Source organism: Halyomorpha halys, unplaced genomic scaffold, assembly GCF_000696795.3.
Source record: "Halyomorpha halys isolate HHAL.00 unplaced genomic scaffold, Hhal_1.1 Scaffold217.1, whole genome shotgun sequence".
Classification (NCBI taxonomy): domain Eukaryota; kingdom Metazoa; phylum Arthropoda; class Insecta; order Hemiptera; family Pentatomidae; genus Halyomorpha; species Halyomorpha halys.
The window spans coordinates 456,481-465,378 of NW_027114159.1; the positions used below are offsets into that span (position 1 = coordinate 456,481).

The window sequence follows — 8,898 nt, forward strand, 5'->3', positions numbered from 1 at the left end:
GTACGATGGTAAGTCAATTATTATCAGAAATATATAACTTTCGTTTATTTGTGTATTTTTTTATGACCGCACACCCCGACCATCTTCTCATAAAGGAATAACGAATATATATATACACACATATGAAATTTCTACTTCATATTTTTTTTGTTTGTGCATTAGTTTAAGAATATTTAATCTTAGTATAATGGGATCCAGAATCTCAGTGGAATGTAAGGAAAAAGATCAGAAAATTTACTTTTGTTTTTTAGGGGAGTGATAACAAATTTCAACATCGTCAACTCGGTTTTTTATAAGAAATAAGAGAAAAAATTCTCTCTTTTTTTTTTTCTAAATAGAAAATCATAACTCCTATTCATTTTATAAAATATTAAACAAGAGCACCTACAATTTTAATTATAATGATTGTTTTGTTTTGAATGTCTAGCTAGCAACAAGCACAAGTCCATGAGATCCCTTTTGTGTTATTTATTTGCCCAGACTAAATTCCTCTTATGGTTCCATTTTTTTTTAAGCCTAGATATAATGATTCTGAAACACTTCTTTTTTTTTTTTTTGTTATATTTACTGATATTATAAATTATTAATTTTAACAATAAACCATTAGATAATTATTTTGGAACCTTTATAAAGTTTTAATTGCTAATTTTCTCATATCAGCAGTTTTTTAGATTTTTTCTCGAATTTTTTAACTTTTCTAGAATTAAAAAATTTCCCAATTTTTAAGTGGTGTCTAGACACCCTGATATACACAACAGGAGAAAAATATTTAATGTAATATTATAGGGATACATTAGTATCTGGGTTCTACAAATATCTAAGGGAAATTAAATACAAAAAGAATAAAACAAGATAAACTTTTTGCATTCGAGGGCTCCAGAGCAGAGCCATTTAAAATTTGATTTTAAGAGCAGAGCCATTTAAAATTTGACTTTAAACTCGAGGGTTCCGTGGTGGAGAATGCAAATAATTTTCAGTTCATAACATGAGGACAAAGACAACTCGTAAAAACTATTGTGTATAAGATATTTCACTTTTAGTGACAAATGACAGTGGTGGCTTATGGATTATTATGCTGGTAATATGAACGAAAAAAAAAAAAAAAAATCGAGTGTAAAGCATTAATTACAAGTACAAAAACTAGTTATTTCTCAAAACATAAATTTCAGAAATATTGCCATCTCTTCTGTGACAAAACTAGGGTGTATCAGAACTTAAATTTATTTCTACATCTCTTTATAGTTTTAACAAGCAAAGCTGTTTAAATTTAATTTTCATTTTACTAGTGACATTAAAAAAAAAAAATTACCATTCAGGAGAGGCAAAACAAGACTCCAACTTTTTATTTTTAATTTAGTTTCTACTGTTCTATGAGGATACAAAACATGGAAGATTACATTGAGAGAAGAACAACGGCTTAAAATTTTGAGAATTAACATAGAATATATATAGTAAAAGGTCGAGTTATCAAATTTAGACAGCTAGAAACACTATGCTGCATTATGCGACTGGGATCAAATAAATTGATGTACGTCAATGTACGAATTGAGCATATCATCATATGATAATATTGGGTAATAAAACAAAAGAATTGCTGAAAGGAGCTATCAAATCTAATCTGTCAGGACATAAACAATCTAGGGATTGAAAGAAATGTAGATGGAAGGATAGTGTTAGGTCTGATGTTGAAGAATTGGGCTTTAGCAAAGTATATTGGAATGGTAGGGTTATTGGCATTGAACAATAGGCTGTTTGCTAGGCCTTAATATTATTATTTTTTTGAGTGCTAAATCCAAATTAACAAACAGGATTTTTATTTCAGCACCCTTTTTAACGAAATATAACTAATTCAAACTTATTTATTGAATATACAAAATGTTCGTGAAGATTTAAAGAAAACATTTTTTATGAAGGAGATGATCATGGCTGTAAGAAAAAACAGTTATTACCATTTCCCCCCCTTTTTGACCACAGTCCTGACTATCCTTCATATTAACTTATGGTCAATCATATATGTATGTATATAAAGTATTAACCCAGAAAAATCTATCTCCCTGTTATGTCTGAGAGCTTTTGGAAAGAATGTTGCAGAAGAGGGTCAGGAACTTGTTTGTGAGCCAAGAAAGCAATAGTATAACAATTGATACATACAAGATACGGAGATATAAAAAAAAAGCTGTTTTTTTTCTGGTTAAGAGGAAATATACATGTAGGCTTTAAGAGGATTATAGAGTTTATAGGGGAGAAATTAGAGTTTGAGCAGGTGGAGATAATCCAAGAAAATCGAAAAGTACATGAAGTCAGTAGGGTCAATCAGTGTACCAAGTCAAGAAAGCGCTTCTTATTCATGCAAGGTCTTTAGAAATTTTATAATTTCTATTTGTTTTATATTAACTTTTCTTATGGACAATTTAATGCTTGAATTAATATTACAGCTATTATCTCTGCTCCAAGTTTTAACTTTCAACTTATGAATCTAAGTGAATAATTCCCTCCCTGATGATTCTAGCATATATTCGAAGTAAAACATCTCTTTTAAGATTATTAGTAAAACACATTTCTAATGTTCCATATGGTCTATAATAATCATATAAATGTCTGTCTCTTTATTGTTCTGTATTGCTAATTCATGTCTCTTACTGAAGTTAGGAAGGCAACCATGGATTATTTAGGGAGAATACACTGTTCTCTAACTTCATGCAGGTGTCTTTCATTCCTTATTTAATTAATGAAATGTATTTTTAAATAGGGGTTAAAAGAAATGTAGATGGAAGGATAGATTCACCTTTAGACACAAACTTTTTACAAAAACACCTAACTTCTATTTTTAGTTTATTTGAAAGGGTATAGAGGTTTGAGTATTTAGGGTCTACAATAACAACTTAAACACTACATAAGTTCAGCAAAACAGTTATTCGCCACCTACAAACTACCACTGTTCAGCCTTCATTGTGAAAGGGCGAATGTCAAGTTTCTCATTACCGCGCCACGATTATTCTTTTAAAATATTAATTTATATTTCATTTTATATATCATATGCTAATGTTTCAACCTGAATCTCAGGCCTTCATAAGGGGACTGACTCTAACAAAAATTCTGTTAAAAATACAAAAGGAATTTTTAACGAAACTTACTTCAAGTTAATGGAATTTCACCAATAGAACTCATATTTAACAAAATTTTCGTTTGAGTCCCCTGACGAAGACCTGAAATTCAGGTTGCAACATCAGCATAAATAAATAACTTTCGTTTATTTGTGTAAAATAAGGTTTAAGTTTGAGGAAATTATTTGGTTGATTTTTTTTTAAATTTTATTTTAATTGTAGTGGTAATGGAGTATTCTTTCAAATATCTGTCTTATCTTTTTTTTTTAAATTATATCTATTTCAACCTTGTTTGTACCCAAAGAAAATTTTCATATTTTTAATATAATTTATTTACTACCATAATTTTTTTTATTTCCTCACAATCCATGATTATCATTACCACTACCAATTAAGAAATCTATTTTGTTTAAAAACCTCTGTTCTTAATAGAGAGTTAATACTCGAATATATATTCTTTATTTTGAAAAACTTTACAACAATAAAGGTAAGCTCTTTTTAGCAATTCATTCATAACTATACTAAATGAGTTAGATAACAATAATTTATTCGAAAGTTTGTTACTAAGAATTTATATTATCATGTACTTATTGATATTTTCTATTTGTCTATATAGAAATAGATGCACCCAAAGTAATAACTTATTTGGGCAACACTGCTCGAGCACAGCAGGACTAAAAAAATATCAGTATCAGTAACCACAAGATTAAGTTCGCTAACTAAGCTATTTTTCCCTCAAGGGATTCAGGCTCCAGCAAAGGGATTTGAGCTCTATTTAGTGTTACTGTACTTTATGATCCCAGGAAGCCACATGGAAAATTAGGGAATTTTGGGATAAGTTAACTCACTCAAAATTTTGGCCTCGAAAATTAAGCTTTTTTTAAGAACCACCTACAAATGACTCAAATTACTTTTTTATCATAATACATTACTTACTTAGTTATTTTCTTCTTCTAATAATAAACAAAGATTACATAAATGTTACTGATATTTGAATTATGTACAAATTAATAAATCATAAATATTTCATGAAAATGTCAATGAAGCTGATAAACTACACCACTCATGGGTACGCTTAGATGTGGTAGCTGACTCAAGGTCCTCATGCCATTACTCTTTCGCTACCAATTAATTGCATTGTTCTAAGGAATCACTGCAAGTATTTTAAAAAGTGACAGGTGGTTTTAAAGAAAAAGAATTGCTGTACATGCTTTGTTTGAAGAATTTTTCATGAAAGAACACTTCAAGAAAATAACAACTTAAGTAATTGAAGACTAGAAAAAGTAACTTGAGTCATTTGTTAGTTAATAACAAGTTATAAAGAAGACAAAAATGTGCAATTTATAGGATTGAGGATGTTATAACGACTAAGGAGTTGCTAGCATTGGTATCAATAGCAAAAAATAACTAATTATTCTAATATTCAGCTTGATTTGGAATATTTACTTCTGTTACTACATAATATACATTATTATTTGTTTCTTAACAGTAGTTCTCGTACAACTATTTGATCTCTCTCTCTCTCTCTCTCTCTCTCTCTCACACACATTGGTGTACTAACAGCTAGGAGGTTAGTATATCAGTCAGTACACCAAGTTAGCGGTAACAGCCAAGTTTTAGGCCTTCATAAAGAGGACAGGCACAGTCAAATACTTGTAGAATCACTAGAGTTGCCTTCCTCATTGAGGCATAAAACTAAAACAAATACTTGCTAACACCAAAATAATAAATGTTTTCCTCTCTGACTGTACCCTCAACCTACACCCTGGTCAACAGTATCTATACTATTAATTAATTGTGTAATGTAAACTAATCAACCTTTATAAATTAAAGGAGAGATACAATCTCTTTTAATAACTTACTTTCAAATTTTAGTTATATTATTAATTAAAATATTTAGGAAGAAATAAAAGTTATAACTTTAGAACAGTGGTTGCCAACCAGGGTTCAGCAAAATAATTTAGGAAGGGTCATTCCATGTCAATACAACCCGGTCCTAAACCTTACCATCTCAGATTTTCTTCAAATTTTTCATAGACGTGTAGGAGGTATCCTAGCCTCTCTATTTGTAATAATGTATAGGTTCTGCTATTTTCCTACTGCCACCTAAGTGTTTCACCATTTTCCTATATCTGCCATTAGAGTTCTACCACCAAAAAAAAGGTTGGGAACCATAGCTCAAGAAGTTATGCCAGAACAATTCTATTCAACACTAATGTTTCTTAAAATTTAATATCATTACTTTTATAACAAATAAACCAGTTAAGTCTCATCAGATCATATCGTAGTTCCCTCAATAATTCATGTCTCTTAATTATGTATGTGCGTGTTTAATTAAATGTGTATCATAAAACATTTATACACATTAACACTCAAAAGAAAAAGGTTGGAATAACTGCACATGTTAGGGTAGGTGAGCATGCCAATGGAAAACATTGGAAAAATAATGAATGATTTTTAATTCCTTTAAATCAGCTTTTCAATACAATTTTAAAATATACTTAACAGTTGAAAATAAAACCTTTTCCAAAACATATTTAAAAATTACATAAGAGTACAGATTGATAAGTTATTCATGTTCCTTATGAGCATGGCAGAAAAGGCTGGTGACCTTATCCACAACCTAAAACCTGCATTGGAAGTGTCAACAAGCAATACTGTCTGGACTTGCCTACATTATTCTAAAGGAATATTATGCCGGCATCGGCCATAAATAATCTGTATCATAAACATAATTATTTGGCAACGAACAAACATTATTAATTACCAATTATAAAGGAATTAAGAATCAAAATTTATTTATTTTGTACCTATGAATTATAGAAATCTTTAATTATACTCTTAGAATGACCATTATAAAACAAGTTAATTTTCTAAATTTCTTTTTAACAATTCTAAATAGTTCTAAGCAAAATTCTAATTAGTCAGAGGTTACATTGAATCAAGAGTTTGTAAGGAAAAAATTGTTGGTGCTTAAAATAACTAAAAGTAAACAAATAAATAGTTAATAGGAACACTTTGCCTTTTGCCAATAAATTAGATCCAATACAATCTTTTGATTTTTAAAATCAAGTGATAAGTACGATAGTAAGTCAATTATTATCAGAAATATAGTAATAAAATTTTATTGTAATCAAATAGTGAACTTACAAGTACATCATTTTTCTATATAATACCCTTGCTTTTCAAGACACTTGGTCCATCGTAGTACAAGTTTCATGATTCCCTCATAAAAGGTTTTACCCCACTTCTTTCATTGCTTCATCCAAGGTAAATCGACGGTCCCTTAATGCCTCTTTGAGTGGACCAAACAAGTGATAGTAAGAAGGGGCAAGATTGGGAACTATATGGAGGATGAGCCAGTACTTTAAAATTGAGTTTCTTGAGTGTTTCAGCAGTGTGTAGTAAGCGGATGGGCATTGTCGTGCAACAGCGCAGCACCTTTTGATAGGAGTCCTTGGCATTTGCTTTGAATTGCAGGCTTTGCTTTAGCTTGGCAGTAAGCATCTCACTGATCTTTCTGAAACGCTCCAGAAACTCCTAATATTGATATTGTAACTGTAAGCAAAAATATTGATGTAACTCGAAAAATGATGTACCTGTAAGTTTCCTAATTGATTACAATAAAATTTTATAACTATATTGTGAATAATAATTGACTTACCCTCGTAACTTAGACATCTACTGTTACACCAATTTTTGAGATAAATCTGATATTAAATTGATGGGTTTCATCATCAAGAGCATAGACAATTTTGGATTGTCTTTTTAACAAAGAGGTCAAAAGGTGAGTTTGTGATTGTTTTAGATATAAGGGACTTCCTAAGAAAAATCTGACAAATTCACCAGAACCATTTTTACCTAGAAGTCTTTCAACATTGTAACCAACCTGAAGGGAATAAAATGCAAAAATTTTAACACCAAAATAAAAAGAGTTACCATAAAAAAAAAAAAATTATTAAGGAAATGGGTTTAAAAACAAAAATTTTATAAATGAAAAAAGGAGATAAAAGTTAAAGTATGAAACATTAATTAACAAAATAAGGAAGTGAGTTTATCTTATCAAGATACTTACCTGCCTACAAGATGATATTAAAAAGAAATTATAAAAGAAAAACGTTTTTCCTATAATGGTCATACAAAAGATATAATTAAGTTCCATTTTGGCAAATACACCTTTCCCACTTGCGCATCTCCGTACATGCCTACCTCAGATATATACTAATACATTTTAAATATGCTCTTATTATAAATTTTACTTAATTTTGCAATATCATGTTCTATAAAAACTTTACAAAATTACTTGAGCTATAAACAAACTCTAATTTGACAATAGATAATTTTTTTTTTTTTTTAATCATTTGAAAAATCTTATATTACTGAATCGATAAAATGATTTCTTTTTTTTTTTCTCTTAAATTAAAACAATTGTGACTGAGCTTTAGGAAAATTAAAGATATGAAAATTTTGTCCTTAAATCTAGTTAGGTTATTATTATTCATTTATTCAACAGACAGAGGAACAGCCAACCTTGGAATATCAATAAATCTGCACCAAGATATCATAAGCAGCATAATACTATTTGCCTAAGTATTCAATAAAAAAATTGGTATACACATCTTACAATAAATAATAATGAACAAAGATTTTATTAGGACATCAAGGGTACCTACTCACTAAATTCTCCAGACAAGAATTAGTATAGGTAAATTAAAAGCTTATAAACACACTAAGTCATAACTTATAAGATCCCTCATTGGAGAGTGGGTAAGGCACTGAATTCTCAGGCCTAGATGCTATGGTCCAGTTGGGATAAGGCATAAAACATATTTTCAATTTCAATCTCTGCTATGACAAAAAACTTCTGATTTTAGAGTAAAGAGATTCTGGAGGACACTATTAAATAGGTACTTTAATCTTGAGGGGGAAACCTAACAGAGCATGGCCATATTACATCCAAGCATAATCGCTGGTCTAGAAGTAGTACTTCCATCATTAAGCGCTGAAACCTAGAATTTTCAGGTTCACAAGGTTGTAGTGAGCACTACAGGTTTTTTTATTTCTTCATAATAGGTAAAAGAATCAAACGAGAGCCTATCAATGCAAAGCTAAATGCCTTTACTGGGCTCAAAGAAGCCTGCTAAATAAATGAGATCAGTCAAGCATAAATAAAGATTGTTACTAACAATGAGAAAAATGGTTCAAAAGAAATATTTCATGGATCAAATGTTACAAGGTCTCTAATAATTAACTTATATCACTTAATAAGAAAATGCCATTTTTTTCTCCTTTTAATGCATTGGAACAATTACTGTTTCAATACTTGTTCCAACAGACATCAATATATTTAATTTTTTTCAGGGGACGTAAATGAATATGATTAAATTAACTAAAAATATGTAATTAACTCATCAAACGACAAGATCGTTTAGGAAACAATGTAGTACTGAAATAGGACAAGACATTATTCAATTTCTTGGATTTTCAACCCAATTATGGTAGAAATGACTTATCTTATTCAGTCAGTACATGAAGTATTTTAAAATATAATTTATAGTTTATCAATAAGAGCATACATAAAACTATCTGTACACATGCTCATACACACATACCAGCGCACAAGACATCAGACATGGATACACAGACTTTCATGAATATCTTATCCATCAGGTGACTTATAAATAAATATTTATATAATACATGATGGATATAAGTAAATATACAAACACGCAACACATATTACAAATATATATCATATCTGGGCAAATAGTATTTTCATTATTACTATTTATAA

At 29.6% G+C, this 8,898-nt stretch overlaps 1 protein-coding gene and 1 long non-coding RNA gene across 2 annotated transcripts in view; both read right to left on the reverse strand.

Annotated features, from left to right (window-relative positions):
* Su(var)2-10 (E3 SUMO-protein ligase Su(var)2-10) overlaps positions 1-8,898 on the reverse strand; it is a gene marked incomplete at its 5' end in the record, with an annotated part of 64,097 nt that overhangs the window by 15,637 nt on the left and 39,562 nt on the right.
* On the reverse strand, positions 6,214-7,524 carry LOC136796764 (uncharacterized). The gene is made up of 2 exons (XR_010844511.1): positions 6,769-7,524; positions 6,214-6,662 (listed from the first exon to the last, which is right to left on the reverse strand). It is a non-coding gene; the product is annotated as an uncharacterized lncRNA (long non-coding RNA).